Source organism: Neopsephotus bourkii, unplaced genomic scaffold (genome assembly GCF_033783945.1).
Source record: "Neopsephotus bourkii isolate Nb327-2 ecotype Australia unplaced genomic scaffold, CSIRO-AGI_Nbou_v1 NB_1637, whole genome shotgun sequence".
Classification (NCBI taxonomy): Eukaryota; Metazoa; Chordata; class Aves; order Psittaciformes; family Psittacidae; genus Neopsephotus; species Neopsephotus bourkii.
In genome coordinates this window covers 8234562-8252457 of record NW_026902112.1, presented here as the reverse complement: position 1 = coordinate 8252457, position 17896 = coordinate 8234562, and the positions used below count along the sequence as shown (strand labels likewise).

The 17896-nt window shown below is 41.7% G+C and overlaps 1 protein-coding gene across 4 annotated transcripts in view; it reads left to right on the top strand.

The window, feature by feature from the left end:
- COL22A1 (collagen type XXII alpha 1 chain) overlaps window positions 1–17896 on the top strand; it is a 221721-nt gene that overhangs the window by 7741 nt on the left and 196084 nt on the right. Inside the window, exons 1-2 of one of the 4 annotated variants that reach the window (XM_061374149.1) lie at window positions 4009–4242; window positions 4370–4533. The exons of the other annotated variants lie outside the window; for them this stretch is intronic. The gene's annotated coding sequence lies outside the window, so the exon portion shown is untranslated. Of the gene's footprint in view, window positions 1–4008; window positions 4243–4369; window positions 4534–17896 lie in introns of those variants that run through there. 4 annotated transcript variants of the gene reach the window in all.

The following is a 17896-nucleotide window of genomic DNA, read 5'->3' as shown; positions in this document are numbered from 1 at the left end:
TTATGGTAGCATGGATGGGCATAGCTCTGTGACAATGACTGTGCCACTGGTTTGTGTGGTGTTTAACCTCTCTTGGGTCTGTCTGCCTCAAGCAGTGAGGATGATTATGTCTAGAGATGGGCCTTTTCCACACAAGATGTCATGATGGGTCGCCTCACTTAGTTCTAGATACCTGCTGGAGACTCTCTTGCTCAGCCAGACACCCATCACTGCCTTTAGAGGCAATGAAGACAAACAGGCTTTACAGGGTGATCCATCTGACCAGTTTGAAATGTATTACTCTCAAGAAGTGTCTGTTCCTTTCTATGGATTATAAAGGGCTGGTAGGTGGTTTATTCAGATACAAACACACTGTAAATCTCTGTATTTGGTCAGATGAGTCACCATAATATCAATAAGTCCTCAGAGCATCTCTCAGTAGAGTTAACTATGAAGACTGCATTCCCCACAGGCTTGCTGGGGGGGGGATCATGGCTGTTGACCAAGAGTCAGTGGCATAACTCAATAAATTACCACTGCAGAAAAGTTCTGTATTGGTTAAAACTAGTGATTAAAGTGAATGGGGGGGTCTGGAATAGTTGCAGCAGGCCAATGTGCCAATTTTATCCCAGGTATCAGATCTAGGATCTTCCAGGACATGCGCAGTGAGGCAGTGATGTCACGTAGCTAAGTGCTCCATCATGTATGGGTGATACAGGAAGTATCACACTGTTGGACTGCACAGTATCTTAAGTAAGCTCTTCTCCAGGGCCCATGCAGGAGGATGGATTTCACTGGCTTTGGGGAATACTATCCTTTGGGTTGATTTAGTTACCCCTTGTAGCCAATTTAAGACAATACTGACATGAAGACTGTTTCTCTTGTGTTTAAACCATTCAGCAAAAATAATTCCTGGAACATGGTGACAACTTCCTGTGAAACAGACACTTAAATGATAATTTCACTTATTCCTGTTATAAATGGGATAATTTTTATAAATTCTGGTTTGTCTTTACAAAGCTCTGCAGAGCATGGATTATCTATGTAGTCTCTCAATTAAATAGCATTATTAAGCATACTCCTGATCCACTCCTGGGTGGGAGGATGCATGCCATTGTGCACACAACTTTTCTGCCTCATTACCAGCTCTTCTTGTTTAGCTAACATGTTTGCCTGATCAGATGATAAGTGCTAATCTCTTTTCTATTCTATGACATGATGGTGTATTGGATGGCTGTGAGGCTGATAGGAGAGTTGTTCTCCTTCATTACTCTCCCTAAGAATGGGAAGTGTGAGGAGGCTGTTAACCCCTTTAGAATCATCTATGGCTGTGTACTCAGGGGATTTGTGAAATCCTCTCAGTTAAGATTGTAAACCCTTTCAGCACAAGGATCATGCCCAGTAAACAGGGCACCCTTTGCTCCTCTCACAGCACAGACAATATGGGGGAGGAAAGTTTTCCTTTTGGTGCAACACTTGGACTGCTGGACTGACTGTAATTCCCACTCTATTGCAGTAAACTTATGCAAAACCTTCCATGTCCAAGCCCCTCACTTAAAAACTGGCATTTTAAACACCAGGTGACAGGCGAAGGGCCTGGTTATAACCCTTTTCTAATGCTTCCAGGACCAGTTTCTAGCTCAGTTCATAAACAGAATATTTCTGAGAGACTTATCTTGATGAAAGACTTGAAGGGATGGTGGCACCCCAAAGATCAGATGAAGGGTCATTTTATTTTTAGGATTTTCAAAGACTCGCTCAGGATGGAGAACCTTGGAGGAACTACTGCGTGTAAACCATGAATAACTCTATAGGGCAGAGCCTGACTTTAGACTGCTACCTGCAGATAATCCCCCAGGTGCTGCAACAGAGACAGACCATGACTGAAACAAGATCTGAGGTGAGGGTACACACAGTTACAATTCAGGAGACTAAAGGAAGCTAATAGAAGATTTGGGAAATGGATTTGTCCAAGCTACCGCTATTTGTCCCATCGTCTGCCTGGGTTTATTCACTGACTAATTCACCTTTCTTCCTGAAAACCTCTGCTCCATAGGTTCTTACATTGCTTGGGAATGTGACAATGCCAAGAGCAGCATCCAGACTTCTGAGCAGTAAAGGAGTGACCAGGAGGGTCTTACAGGTTTTACACTAGATCCATATTGTCTTACTGGGTTTTAAAGAGTAATTTCTCAGCAGTTAATGCTTCTCTCCCAGTTTCAAGTGTGTTGCCTACTGCCAAGAGCAGAGCTTTCTTCCTACATGTATGGGTGATTACTGGGCTTGTTTTGTCCTTTTAAAAACCACTTGATTCACATCAAAACAGCACTGTCCTTCAGTCCTAAGAGTTGTGCAGTCTTGTATTTTACTGGAGATGGTCCTTTTTAGCTCATGTTTTATCATAAAAAGACAAGCTTGTGGCCTTCTTGGAGATGTCAAACTGAATCACAAAAGACTATGGATTTCATCCGCTGGGGTGCAAAATCACTCTGTTATGTACCACAACAAAAGTGGTAAGAACGGGAATTAAAAGCTATTGTTTGCAGAAGGAGGTTGTCAAGTATTAGATACTGGGGGCAGGTTTTGAATAGGTTGTGCTATCATTTTCTAGGAGAAAGAAGAAATAGGGTACCCATATGTTATTACATAAAAAAAGTAGCCTGACATTTGAAGCATGGTAAACACTTAAATCTTCCATCAATGGTGCCACTGAAGTGAATATTTTAAGATGCATTTGAAAATGCATCTTAATGAATCCTGCTTCCTTTGATGCCATGTATAAAACCAGCAGCTTGCATCTCTCAGTGCCCATTTCTATGTCACAGACTGTGAGATCCCAAATCCCAAACTTTCAACAAGGAAAGTTAGTAGAATGAAAATAACTAGATTTTCTGAATAAATGGGAACTCAGGGATTAGTTTATATCCAACTCTATGCTTCAGGTATAGATGTCTTTTCCGGGATCCATAATTGTCTGTCTTTGGGAAAAGCCCCTGACCTTGTTCATACTGATGCTTTCTTGAACTAAAAATCAATTTTTTTAGGATATGGATTAAACAATGTCTGAACAGAGTGTGAAATAGAGATAGGAAAATTAATTCAATCCTTCCCATAGGTTTAGTGTTTTCTGGGAACAAGTCCATGAGGTCTTAAGAAGGCCTTTGTCACTAGCAATGATTATCAGGGAAGCTGTGAATGCTCCATCCCTGGCAGTATTCAAGGCCAGGCTGGGCAGAGCCTTGGGTGGCATGGTTTAGTGATCTTAAGGTCCTTTCCAACCCTAACTATTTTGTGATTCTATGATTTAAGGCTTCATCAGTGTGTTCGTTGTTATACAGGCTTAAGTGGAAAATAACTCCCAATTTATTGAGGTTCCTACCATGATGTCTTTATTTAGGGGCAGATTCTGTCATCCCAATAAAAAAATATGGAGTGCTTTAATCCACTAAGAGGTGTGCTGAGATACCAGTGGGGTTGTTTGAACATTGATCTTTCTGCAGGCTGTGTTACAAAATCAGCAGAGATAACAAAGGCTGTGGTCACTTCTGATTCACATCATTCAGGGTGTGATATTTTAAACCCAAAATCTCTGTGTTGGCTTCCAATGATGTGATGAGTTCAGTAGGAACACTTGAAGTACTAAAAATGCAGAACTTGCAAATTGCTTTCAATAATTGTCAAAATATGTATGTTTAAAATGGTGAAAAATCTGTTTTTAAAATATGTACATGACAAGTTATGGAAAACGAATGTACTCAGGCTGCTCTCTATAGCAAAAGCAGGTGGCAGTATCCTTTCTAGCAATGGCACCAGGAAATAAGTCACAGCATAAAAGCCACTGACCTCTGATTGCCAGATAGCAAATTCAAGTAAATGGGTATCTGTAAATACTGGTGTATTCTCAATACTGGTGTATTCCCAATACTGGTGTGTTCCCGATACTGGGACCAGCACATAGAGTTGTGTATCCGTCTGCAGATAAAAGGGATGTTAAGAAGTGCCTGTGTGCTGTCCCGGGCCAGGCAGGAGGTGAAGGCAGACGCTGCCCAAGCAGTAATCATGGGAGGCACCGCAGCAGGGATAGCCCTTCGTTACCATCCTTCTCTTCTGCATTTGTGGTGGCTGTGAGGCTACTTTGGTCCCTGGGAGGGGTAGAGTAGATCCCAAGTTCTGCCCACATCCTGCCCGTCCCTGACTGTTTACTTGCAGGGCTGTAGCTTGCAGAAATGCATTCCTCTGCATGGGACAGAGCTCAGAAATAAGGTAGGTCTTAATGTGGCTGAGAGCCATGTGATGGGAAAGACACTTTTGCCTCCTCTCATTCTTTTACTGAGATGAGAAACGGGGTAGCAAAATCCAATCCTAGAATAAATCTTTGCATTTCCACTAGGAATGCTCCCTTCGCTGTGAGTTTCACACTATGCAAAGGCAATGCTCCTATTTATAACCTGTGGTTGAAGGAAGTCTCTCATTAAGAGCTGCCTTATACTAACTGTTGAATGGATTTAAATGCTTTGGTAACATTTATTTCAAGAGCTTGTCCTCTGCAGAAAGGTGGGTGAGCCTCGGCATCAGGGTCTGCACAGCTTTTTTCATGCTTTGTACTTGTGTAGTTCCACTGGGGCTCGGGTTTGTTTTGGTGTTGGTTTTGATTTGTCTTTTTGAGTAACACAGGTACATAGAGCTGCAGCTGCAGCTGCACATGAGGATGAAATCAGGCTCTGAGATACCAGACATTTGCTGCTACAGAAAAATAATTAGTTCCTGCTATTTGGAATGTGATGAAACTGAAATGTGTTAAGGTTGAAAACTTAGCCTGCACTTGCATGATCTTTCCAATAACTCATGTTCCTTTGAAGCGATTTCATCGTCCTGACTTTCCTGTTCTTGAATTGTTGCCAATGAAACTGAGTCCTCCTGATGTAATTCACAAGCAGGGTTCATAAAGCTGACACTGTTTACATTGGTATGTGGGGAAGAGAAATGTTTTTGCCTCTAGGATGTTATTAGGAACAAGATGACAACTTGTGAATATTTTCCAGGTATCAGAATTCTTTAGTATATTGGAATGTTGAATAATATTAGTGATAACATCACAGCAATGTGTGACAGAAGAATTAGCATTTCTGTTACATTGAGTTGCAGATACCTTTGTTCTAGCTTAAGGGGGACGTCAAAAGTCCCAATGCTGAAACCTTTATTATAGGTTTTAACATTGTTTTTTGTCTTCTAATGCATTCAACCTTACAGGGACTTCCCCTGTGAGGTATGCAAAACCAGGTAAAACAGTGGTCTCATGGCTATCCGGTGTCATTTCTGTGGGTATAATTTAATGCTTTATAAAAATAATGGACTGCCTTTTATAAGAACTCTTCCAAAGCAAAGCTTTTAGAAGAAATCTAATTGCATGCTGTGATGGATTTTTGTGTGGGTTTTGGTGAACTCTTGATAGTGAAGTCATTGTCAAGTTAGACAAGCTGCTACATGTGAATAAATGAATCACTACATCACACTAATGCAGTAGTGTGGAAAAGCAAGAAGTGGTCTACTGTCAGTGAGAAGGGGTGCAAGAACAGATATGCTTTGCCATTTGCTCTGACAAACTCTCTTCCATGGACTTTGGAAGTGGAAGGTCTGTATCAAGACTAAAGACCTATATCATGTTTCCAATATTTTATCTGTTCCATGCATCTTGTAAGAGCTAGAACACTTATCTCATGGACCTGAGAGTCAAAGCTGGTGTTCAATGCAGATAGGAGCACCAGAGAGGGGTTAAGCCCACAGCAGTCTTCTGCTCAGGTGGTTGATGTGAATACAGGAAAGCAGCAGCTCTGTCATCTGGACTCACACAGCTATTTCCACAGGGGGCTGGAAAATCCCTTTCAACAGGTAAATGTCAAACATGGCTATTGTACTGTATGATGCCAAACGTATACAGAAATCTGTGCCATGGAAAGGTGTAATTTATGAGCTAAGTACAGTGGCTCTCTAAAGCTTTCATATCCCAAGCAGTGTTGAAATGTTGTTGCTTTACAGCTCTTGCTAGTAAGTAAATGCAGCAAGACCAGATTTCTCACACAGCAAATATTTCTCCAGATCTAACAGTTTAGGGTTCTTAAAGATTATTTCTTTTCCCATAAATCTGAGTGGTTTGGGATTTACACCAGTTATTGCTTTTAAGTGTAATTCTCCTCAGATGCCTGATTTGCCTGAGAGATGTGTTTGTGCCGGCATGGTGAAATGAAAGCCACAGTTCAGCAGCATAGATCGAAGCCGGCTGGGTTTTGGAGCGAAAATTCCTTCCCTGAATTTGGGAGTCACCCCAGCAACTCGCATGCCATGCATGCTAAGTGGCAGCAGAAGGGTGGAAGCTGAATGGCAACCAGGATTGCGTCAAAAGACCTGGAACTTAGATAGGGAAATAATGGCTGAAAAATGTACTTTCTTCAGTAGCTTTAAAAAATGCTTTCTGGTAAAAATACAGTGAACTCTGTTGCTATAGCTACCAGCAGGATTTTGTGGAGAACTTCTTGAGATACTTACTGTTTAAGGGTACACAAATGCATAGTTTTTCTTAGTCTGAGGCTTCAGCATCACCTTGTGTTTGGATTCTCTCCTAAAGCATTTCAGCTGCTGCAGTGTTTAGAGTTTGTGGAAAAAGCAGAAAAAGGTGAGGTTCTATGCTGATCTTGAGAATTCTTTCCTTCCCCCTCTCTTTATGACACAAGTGTAGCATTGCTGATGTAGCTGAGCTAGCGTGTTATTTCATTTCTTATTTGTTTGTCTGTATGGGGTTCTTTTTAGGCTAAGGAATAGCTAATAGCATTGTGGGGATTCATTTTTTACCTTAGTAGGGAAAAAGCATTCAAATCATTTATTATCTACCAGCTTTGTCGCTTGTTCTGGGCCCTAGAAGCCAGGGAAAGGTTTCATACTAAAACATGACACTACAAACAGAAGATAAATGCATTCATTCTAAAGATCAAGTACATTGGGTGATGGTAACTGCGCACTTGAGCAACTTCCTGGTTCTGGTGTGGGAATATTGTGTCTCATAAATCAAGACTGATGGCTCTCTAGAGCAGGAAAAATGCTGCAACTTTTGTACAAGATAGAGATGAGATACTGGTATTATCAAGAATAATTTTGTACGTTTGTTGGCCAGGAGGTCAGACTGCACATGATTGTCCCTTTCATTTGTAATAATCTATAAATTAGAGTTGGTCCCTGAATGTATCAAGATGAATACAAAACACTTTTGTAAGTTAAATGAGGTATTTTATGTATCTGTGGAATACAAGAGTTATAACACCTGGTTTTATCTAACAAAAAATGGACTGCCAGTCTTGATAACAGAGGCAAAATAAGCACAGTCCCATATCTTAAATGGAAACATTAATATTGCATACATTAATATGTAGATTAAAGCATGTAGATTAAACATACAAACATGGACATGCAGAGTGGGCATAAAACGTAGATTAAAGCATACATTAACATGTAAATGAAAATAGTTACTCTTCAGAGAACAACTGTGTCTGAAATATTTGCTTATCTGCATATGGAGTAAATTCACGTGCAGGTCTGCTAATGGTGATCAGTACTATGGCATTTTACTTGGCACCGAAAGGAAAGCAAAGAAAGCTACCTGCTTAGGGCTCAGTGGGGCAGGAAATAAAAAAAACACAGAAAGGGCTAAGACACTCACTGTCTTTTCGCAAGCTTTGTTTTACTGGTGAGGATGTCTTCAGGCTTCCAGGTTCCTGACTTTACCTGTGGAGGCAGTCAGAGCAAAGCATTACCCACTAGTATTTAGGATAGATGAACATCAGGGTTGACTTTATGCAATACAGTTTATGGATTCAGAAGAATCAGACTGAAGTTTAACCCTTTAGGCAATCCAGGACTCCATGAAGGCCCCATAGTATTAGTCCCATATCCATCATAATTCACCAAGAAACTGGACTAAATCCTGTGCAGGGTGTTCTTTGTGTAAACTAGTGTAAAAGTTCAAACAGACATTGCTTTTCCTAGCTCTGCTTTGGTCCTACCCAATCCTGCTTTCCTAGGACAATTTCATCATTCAGTAATGGGTATCTGTTTAGAAACGTAGATGCGCTGCTTCTGTTCTTCATTAGACGTTATGCTCAAGGCTTTACACTCTCTTGCCTCTGAACTTGCTAAAGTTTCCTATTATTGTCTTTACCATCTGTTAGCTGTTGCTGCTTTTGGCTGACTTTCTTGATCACCTTGACCAGATAGACATCTGTTGAAGTATTAGTGTCTCTTAAATTCCAACATCTAAATCTTAGCTGTTTGTTTAGGCTCTTTTTGTTGCATCTAGGGAAGAGTTTCTTGTGAGTAGTTCACTTATTTTACTCATCTGCCTTAGAAAGAGATAAAATCAGTCTGGCTATAGATTTATTTAGAGTATAATGAGGTAAATCCCAGCCAAAGCTCTTGTCTTCAGAAATGGCCCAGTGTGAGACAGTATCTTAAATTCATCTTTAAAGTCCAGAAAGGCACAGATGTGATTTCATTGAAGTTCTAGCACTGCTGTCTGTATGGATATCTCTTTTCCATTTCTGCTGCTCTTCATGTCCCTTCTCTTCCACCAAACTGCCCAGTGTTGTGTTTGCTCTTATTTTCTTTGTAGCTACAGTATGTCCTGCCACCTGATCCTGGCTCTCTCAGTTCTAGTTGTTTCTGTTACGAAGAAAATACTGCTTTCTTGGTGTTGTCACCCAGCCCTTGGCCATCTACCTGAATAGAGCACATAGATAGAGATATCGCATCATAAAAGACCTATACCTAAAAATCAATACCCTGAGACGGCAATTCAGTATGCAAGGGTGTCACCAGTTTTGGAAATAATGGGAAATTTGGAAATTTTTGAGTCCTTATTCATTTGAAAATATCCTCCTTCCCTCTGTCAAATAATAAAAGCTTCGTTATCTACTATTGCTTAACCAGTAACTATATCCTCTTTTAAGGAACAAATTCAAGATATTGCATACAAATAGGTAAGGAAAGGGAATCAAGTTAATTTTTGTTTCAGGTCTATATGGAACAGCTTGGTGTCACACTTCTTCCTACAGCTATTTATGAAAATTGAAGGAAGCAGAGCAGAGGAGATAGGTCGGAATGTGAGTGGAGATGGGTCAGGGCGTGAGTTGAGATGGTTCAAAACCCTTCCAGCCATGCCAAGATTATTGGCTTGACACTGTCCCACCCGTGGTCTTGAGCACAGGCTGTTGTGCTGGGGTAGCTGGTAGTGACATTTCTTATCAGCTACTAAGTGATGGGCCTCAAGTGTCTGTCAGTTCCTGATGTGAAAGCTGTAGAGCACAACTTTTGGTTTCTTATCCTTTCTGTGTGAGTGACAGTGGTGATGAGACCTCTTTCTAGTAGAAAATATAGGTAGTTTGCATGCTTTCTTCTGGCTACCGGCTTTTTCCTATTTAATTTGCAGCTTTCAGACCCTTATTTGCTGTACTTCTTTTAAGTGTTGTCTTCACCATCCCGATTGCTCACAGCCATGTAAGCAGCAATGCCAAGGAAAGTGACAAGACAGAACTTTGCTGTAGGTTTCCCAGTGCCAGGATTGTGGCAACATCACAGGATTCACAGGATTTCCTGTGTGTAGCATTTGGAAACTGGGAGGAATAAAGTTTGATTTATCTCAGGCTCAGATTTATGGTCTCTGACACTGGATAATCTCTGCTTCTGCTTGACTCGTGTGTGTTCCCCTTGCTTGCTAGTACCATGTAGATGCTGGCCATGATGCTGGGCAGAGACGGCTGAGACATCAAGGATATTCTATCCAACTTTTTTTCACTCACATCTGGTGCTGCATTGAGGAGTGCTTCTTAATTCTCTTTATTTTAAAGGAGTCTGTATTGATGCTGAAGACATCCGCAGTGCAGACATCTATGGTCAAAAGAGATTCATCTTCCTCTCTCCTCCTAGCCCCAGCTCCTTTTGTGGGAGAGAGAAGCATTTGAGATTAGAGCCAAAAAAGTCTTGAGGCACTTGCTTCCATGATTTTCAGTCTGGAATCCTCCATACAGCCTCCCCACTCTGCAGACACCTAAGCAAGTTAAGGTGTCTAACCTTAGAGTTCTGTTGGGTCTTCCCAGAATTGCCTCTGCCTTAAATGATTATACAATTATAAGAAATAAAAGCTGCAATCCTCTGTGGGTTCCAGCCTCACTTTGTTGCTTCAGGTCAGTTCTCAAAGTGCTTTTCTGCCACAGTGTGATGTCAGCTAACCATGAATTGCTTTCTACCCTGGGGCCCTGCTGCAGCAAGGAATCACAGAATAGCCTTTTCCTAGAATACCCAGTGGGAAAAGGTTGCTTGCAAGCTGCTTATATCCATCCATCTGTCCTTTTTCTTTCTTGTGTGTTAGAAGTGGCATTGCTTGTTCTCAGTAGACAGGAGCATGGAGAGACTTCACTTGGGTGGATTTCAGGCAGTGGATACTGCACAGGGGACGACACCTCCTGCAACTGGGTAAAGAGGGGAAGATTCAGAAAGGGGCAAGGCTGAGGCTGTAGTCCTGCTATCTGCATTTCCCCAGGTAACAACAGGTCTCTCTTGTTTCCATGGCTTTTCTTCACAGATCTTTCACTTTTGCTTGTGTGTTGGTGTCCACAGTAGAGTTCTGTGTTTCATTACAAAGGCCAACACCATGGAAACTGGACCATGGAAATCCTTTGGTATACTAAATCCCTTCATCAGATGCCATTGGTTTTGAACAAACTTTCATGACATTAGATGTCCATCAACTTGTTGGAACATACGGAGGAGCAATTCACCCCCATAGTGCAAGTAGAAGGCGTTAATGTGCCTGTATTAGGGAAGTTTAGAAGTGTTGGAAGTGGTGGGTGAGTGTGTGGTACATTTCACATTAGCATAGCCCTGTTAATAACCCAGAGAGTGACAGGCAATTGGTATGAGCTCACTTCTGGAGCTTGCAGGGATTCTGGTAATCCTTATCCAGGCTATTATCATAACGCATAAGGCAAGGAATCCGAAGCAATTCTTCCTTGCATTGGCATGAGTAGGAGTTCTAGGAAATGCATTTACAGGGCTTCTCTTTGTTAGAAAGTATGTTGCCTATTTTCCAAACAGATTTAGGCTGTTACCCCATTCCGATTCCTTGCTCCAGCTCTGCTAGCTGACTATATAAAGCCATGACATATGGATCTTTTTACTGACATAATCCTCTACTGTACTGAAAAAGAAAATATTAGGTTTCATTCCAAGAGTTAGAAGAACTTTCATGAGGATATAAAAAGCAGGAAATGGACGCTGTAAGAGTAGAGCAATCTCATATTGAATAGCCTCAAGGGACTCAATGTAAAAGGCTCCTTCCGAATAGTTAATAAGGGCTGGAAAAGCTCTACCTCTGTTGAGAGGAAATGGGATTTGTGGGACTATCCCTACAGGTTATAGGGCTTAGGCCAAAGGACGGAGCTTTTGCGACTGTAATAAATCAATATGCTTTGCACATAGAGAAGTAAAGACAGTCTGAGCATGTAGATCTGGGAACAGATCTCAGATTTTCCATTCCATAGAGAAGTATTTCTATAGATTGAATTCTGCGGACATCATTTTGTTCCTTGTCTTGCTTACATCTCTCCTCATTAATCTGGACTTCCTGCAGCCAGCAGTGGCTGTTAATTTAACTGGTTCAATTGGACTCTTCTCCTGAAGGCCAGCGGATGATGTTATCCGTTACCCTAAATAGACAGTATGATTTGTATTACATGCAGGTGGTGGACTTTCCCATTCTAGCACATGCATGTGCTGCAAACCCTGCTTCAGTGACAACGTGAGACATATTTCAGAGTGCTTTCCAAAGGAAAGTAAGTGAAAATCAAGGGGGAAAAGTTGATTTAGACAAAATGCGGCACTGAAAAGCTATTTTCCTATAAGGAAAAATGCATCTAAAAGTATGACATTGATGCTTGAGTCTCAAGTTCAATATTTTCTTCTTGGTTTTGCCAGCTAGTAAATAAATGTGGAGAAATAAACTGCCAGTGTGAGCACTACAAGTGCTGGTGCCAGGTTCGTGGGCAAGCCCTGTTTTCCAGACGTTGTATCAGATGGGCAAAGCTTTCCCTTGTCAGCCCTCCTAATTCCTTGGACCCCACTCTGTCACACTTCCTGAGAGTCTTTTCCCTGAAAAAGGTTAACTAAGATGCTTATGGAATAGTGTTTTATACAGAACCAGCATCTGAGATGTAGAAATTCTTTTGAAATTCAATCTCTTTATTAGATGAAGTGAGACAGGGTTACCGCTTGGCTGGTCAATAAATGCATGTGTTCATATGGTGCAGTATGGGTTTTCTTTACAGACTTGTTGATGATGCCAGAGAACTGCTGGGTGTTTCTCAGGCATTGCTTGGTGTAGCTTGTTTCTAGCTCCTGGTAAGTTATGTTGGGAGACCAAGAGACAGCTGCAGTCTGTGGCATGCCCTTAGGACTTGTTTGAGCCATTTGGCCAAGTCTAAAAGTCTTGGAGAAGCTGACAGAGGGGAGATTTAGTTTAGACATAAGGGAGAAATTCTTCCCTGTGAGGGTGCTGAGGCCCTGGCACAGGTTGCCCAGAGAAGCTGTGGCTGCCTCATTGCTGGCAGTGTTCAAGGCCAGTTTGGATGGGGCTTGGAGCAGCCAGCTCTGGTGGAAGGTGTCCCTGACCATGGCAGGGGGTTGGAACTGGGTGAGCTTTAAGGTCCCTTCCAATACAAAGCATTCCATGAATCTGTGATCACTTTGTGGAATCTGTACACCTATGATCACCACAGCAGCTGGAGCACTGTAGAACAGAGATCCATGTCTTGTCCCAGCAGGGAGCTGGCACACAGACACAGCATGCAACTGGTCCTATCATGTGAGTGCAGCCTACACGTAGAATCAGCAAACTTAATTTGGGAATGATGGTATGGATTTGATAGTGCCTTAACCACAAGATTTGGGAGATTCTGTCATAGAGACTTGTTATCTCGGGTTATCTTTGGGCTTCTCTTACTTAGCCAATCAGTAGAAAGATTTCTAAGCCTGAAACATAAGACTACAATTTAAATCTGGAGTTACCTCCTCTGGACAAATCACTGAAAAGTTATTCTTGGGGGTATTGCATCAAGGTTTCAGCCTGCAGACACTGCATGGCTGCAGAAGGCAAAAGTACATTGCAAAGTCCTCCTCTAGCACTTCAGGTATTTTAGAACTGCAGTGATTTGGCAGGCAATCAGTAAGAGCTTGTTTTAAAGCGCCTCTGGTAGATGTATTTGCAAAGGGATCAATTTGAGGGATGCATGATCCAAGCATAGGTTAGTGAGTTAGGAGTGGCTGAATTCTAATTCTGACCTTCTGTCAGGTTTCCTTGCGTGTGCATGTGCAGCATCACAGAGGTTAAAAGAACACTTCTAAGCTGTAAAGTGGAGCACAGAGAAATTAGGAAGTGCCTGCACTGTGTTAATCCAATCCCTCTGTGAGGATTTATTCTGCTTTATTGTTTTGCTTCTCTGTATGATGTTTTTTTTCCACATTCAATTCTTGTCTTGTTCTGTCTCCTGGACAGGTACCTGTCACTTAGAAAACAACTATTTATTATATTTCCCCTCCTAATTGTTCAGTACAAACTTTACTTCTTACACAATCAAACTTATTTCCAATTGCAGCAATAGTAATCATTCGTGGGCCCTGGTAGTTCCAGCACCAAGTACTTCGGGGGGGAGGGGGGGTAGTAGAGTTCAGCTAAGGCAAGCAAACTGATGGGTTTAAATGGTCTGCTGAGCTTTCCCACCAACTTATTTCATCTCCCATAAAGCTGAAAGATAACTTTGTCTGGCATTCATGCTAACCATCTCTCTGCTCTGATTGGTTTTTTATGAATTGGGGTAGAAGTTGAGATGTGATATTGCAAAAGAGAAGAAATTCTCAGCTACTGCAGCCTCACCAGCACTTTGGAGCAGATGTTAGTGAGCTGCTCTCTAACAGGGTGCATGAATATCTCCATTCAGTGTCCTGTGGAGCTGCTGATAGTCTCCTCCTTGATTTAAGCACACTTTGGATCAGTTCTAGTTGAATGAAGTACCTCAGGAACAACTCTGGTGTTAACAGGGAATTTTCTGCTCCATCATTCACATAGGTTTTGAAATAAGGCCCATTAAAATCAATGACCCTCTTTTCATTAACTACAGTTGGCTTTGGATCAGGCCTGGGAAGATTCATGTCTTCCAGAAATGCCATTGGATGATTTCTTTAAAAAGCACTGAGCAAAGATATACAACCTCATGGGCTGATTGGGGTGGGGAGAAAGTCCCATCTCTCTTTTATACGGTTGGCTTCCTGCTCATATCAGCATTAATTTAGATAATTAAATTGCTTAGTTCAGTAGTTGGAAGAGGCAGGATCAGGCCACTGTACTAACAGATCAGATGTATTAGTGTCCAGGGTTTTGGTTTTCTTCTCTTTATGTGTGTGAAAAGCTGTATTATTGGACACTCTTTTTCCCCCCCAGGCTGAGCTCTTCTTCAGAGGAGCATACCAAAACCATTTAATATCACATTATGAATGCCACCATAGTTTCAGCATTTATATGGCATACGGTGATGATCAGTGGCAGCAGACAAATGGATGAAATTAAGCACAATAATAGCATCAGTCCCCCTTGAATTTAACAGCAAGATGAACAATTCAGTGTATTATTTAACAATGCAGAAGTAAAAGCTCAGATATGTTAAAGAGCAAACTAAAGTCCATAACTGGACACGCTTTTTGCATTCAGCCTTGAATCATGTTGTACTGTCCCTGTGGGGTCTTTGAACTTCTGCTTGCATGAGGTAGAAGCAGTTTTATTAAATCGCGCTCCAGAAATGCCCATCTTACCCTTGACTCCAGTTGTGTTTTGTTTGGTTTTATTAATATTTGTGGCTGAATCCCTCCTCTCAAGGATGAGAGATCACAGAAAGCATTCTGTATTTTTCCACCTCTGACTCACATGTTTTTTGCCGTTGGTGACCTTTCTCAAGCCAGGACAGAAGAGCAGTCTCTGGAGAGGATGAAATAGGGACTATCCAGTGCTTGTGCTTAAATGCCTTGTCCTATAAATGCCATGAAGTTTTCTTCTCTGCCACATTCTTTGTACCTGCCCCTTCTTTTTCCTTTATATTTCAAGATGCCATTTCAGGTTTGCTTCTGTTCTTTCATAGAAGCTTTTCTTCCTTGTCACCTGAATTACGGTGATGTGACAGCTAATAGAGAGTCTGAATTTCACCTTATCTGAGAAGCAAGGTTAGAACAAAGTCACTGTATGTCCCTTCAGGATCAGGCTCTGGCAGGACAAAGACAGAGAAGGATAGAAAACACCATCATCTTATTTGCAAAATACAGGGGTTTAGTTTCCTAAATAAATTGATGTCAGGATAATCTTTGCCTTTGTTTCTAACAGGAATAAACCCCATGATGAAATGCAGCCCAGCTTTATGGTTCTTTTATGGATATGTATGTGATACCTTGGAAGGGCAAGTCTTAGCTCTGTTCCCATCCTCAAGGGCTAAAGCTCAAGAAGACAAAGCAGCATCCCTTAAAAGTACAAGGGAAGCCCAACAGTGAGCAAAATATTGAAGTACTTTTGAGATGAGAAGACCCAGTTCTCCTTCAACTCTTTTTCTTTTTAATGCTGCTTTTCATAAGCATTCATTTCCCAAAGCATTTACTTACCATTCTAAAGTAAAGAGGCCTTACCACAAATGCTCACTGATCTAAAACTCAATACCAGCCCCCCTGAAAAAGCCATCCTGAAGCTGAAGGTTATATAGAGCTTGTATCTATCTTCTGCATATTGTTTGCTCAGCTGTGAGTCGGTATGAATAGCTTAGTACTATGCCTGTATTTTAAGCGTAGAGAGCTGACTTCAACATTTACCAGCATGCTTCTTAGCCTGGATGCCATTCCCACATCATGTTTGCATGTAGCCAGAATTATGCACCTCTTTTTTTCCCATTAAGCTATTAAAAACAGGGCCTCAGACACAGAGTCCACTGTTTGGTAATAAACTCAGACGTGACAGGATTTGTCAGTTCTTTTTGCAGTATCACTTAATACATCTGAATGTGCCACAAGGGAAACCCAAAGTGATGTTTGTGAGATAAAAGGAAAAAAGGAGGTATTTTTGAAGGATGTACATTCACTTAGGCCACTTTGAAGAAAATTATTCCCACATGAGTGGCTGAACTAAAAATAATGGTAATAAAAAATCCATGTTGGCCATTTGGAAACAGGGTCAACTAAACAGAAGTTCTTATTCTTGGATCGCTCTGAAGCCTAAACCATCACACTTCCTCCTTTTCGACCCTTTCTTCTGGAAAAGGAAATGTTGATCAGCTGCTGTAATCTCAGACTGGGCTCAGTCTCACAGTGACAGGCTGAGGTGGGAAAGAAACGAGTGTGGAAAACTCATCACTAAAAAGGCTTTATCTCCAAGCATTCTTCTAATACCCCTGAAGACTGCCTTGCCATGATTTGAATCCTGTTGATGTGAATGGGGCAATTTTCTCTCACTGATATATTCATACATAAAGTAGCTGCATGTTTAGAGACTTGTTTCAACTCCTCATGCTATAAAAATAGATAAAATAATGTATTTTGGCCTGAATGCAAGAATAATATTGAATCACAGATGTGTATGAAAGCCACCACAGGTTATAAATACCGATTTTAAGCAGATGTTATGATTTGATTTGGGTTTTTCTCCCACTATTTTTAGCCTAAATGACTGTTCTGAGACACCTTTCAGCAGTCATAGTGCAGAACTGAGCTCTTGAAGTGTTTTGGTGTGGACCAGAGAGGAATGACTCCTTAGAGACGCAGCTCTCACACCTGGCCAAGTAGGCAGGTCCTAATGCTGGGGCAGAAGTCACACATGTACCAAGTGATCCACATCCATTGAGCTCCCTGTCACGCTGTATCCTCGGCCTGTTGATCCAGCATCCGTCTGTCCCTCCGCCGTCCTTCTGACTGACACCAGCTGGTGCTCTGCCTCTTTTATCCTGGCCTCATGGGGGTTAGCAGCTGGCAAAGACTGTTTTAATACTGTATTTACAAAGCTTCAGAGTGGTGCAAGCCCAGACACAAGAGAAGAGCTGTTTTGAGAACCCAGCTGTGAAGTGCCGCATGGCAGATCTGGTTTCCTGTCTCTCACTGCTGCCACAAGCCTGCTTTAACATCCGCAGCACCAGAAAACAGTGTTTCCTAAAAGATACACGGCAGGAAAACTTTGGGCTGAAGCTCCCGTAGTTATTTTAAGTAATGCTCGTCCTGATCCCCCTGCAGGCGGGTGCCTGGTCGGTATTTCAGTAATGCACTTGTGTAAAAGGAAATCTTAATTACTGCAGGGCACGGTGATATTTTCATGCCCTTTTTACCCTGTAACCTTTTCCAGCTCGCTCAAACCTCAGCACCTCACTGTCTCACAGGGACACCCTCTGGCTGAGGTGTAAACTGCAGCACCTTTGGAGTTGGGGATGATAGCTGAGTGAGCATGATTTTTCTTCTATAAAGTATTCCTTCTTGCATTTATGTTCTGCTGCTGGCAGATCATTCCAAATCTCATTTGAAGGGTGCAGGGTTTATTAGATTCTTTTTCTCTTTGCATATGACATGGACTTGTGAAAAATAAGAGCCTGTATTTTGTCCTGGGAATAAGGATTTACAGCTCATCTCAACAACTGCATAAGATTTCCCCCTTTTTATTTCCTAACCCAGCATGACACATACTTTATTTCTGATACACGGTAGAGATAGGCCTAGCATTTGACTGATCAAGGCTGGTTTTGAACAAATGCTGACACCACCATTTCTTTCTGTCCGTGATTCCCACAGAACCCTATTGCTTTGAACAGAA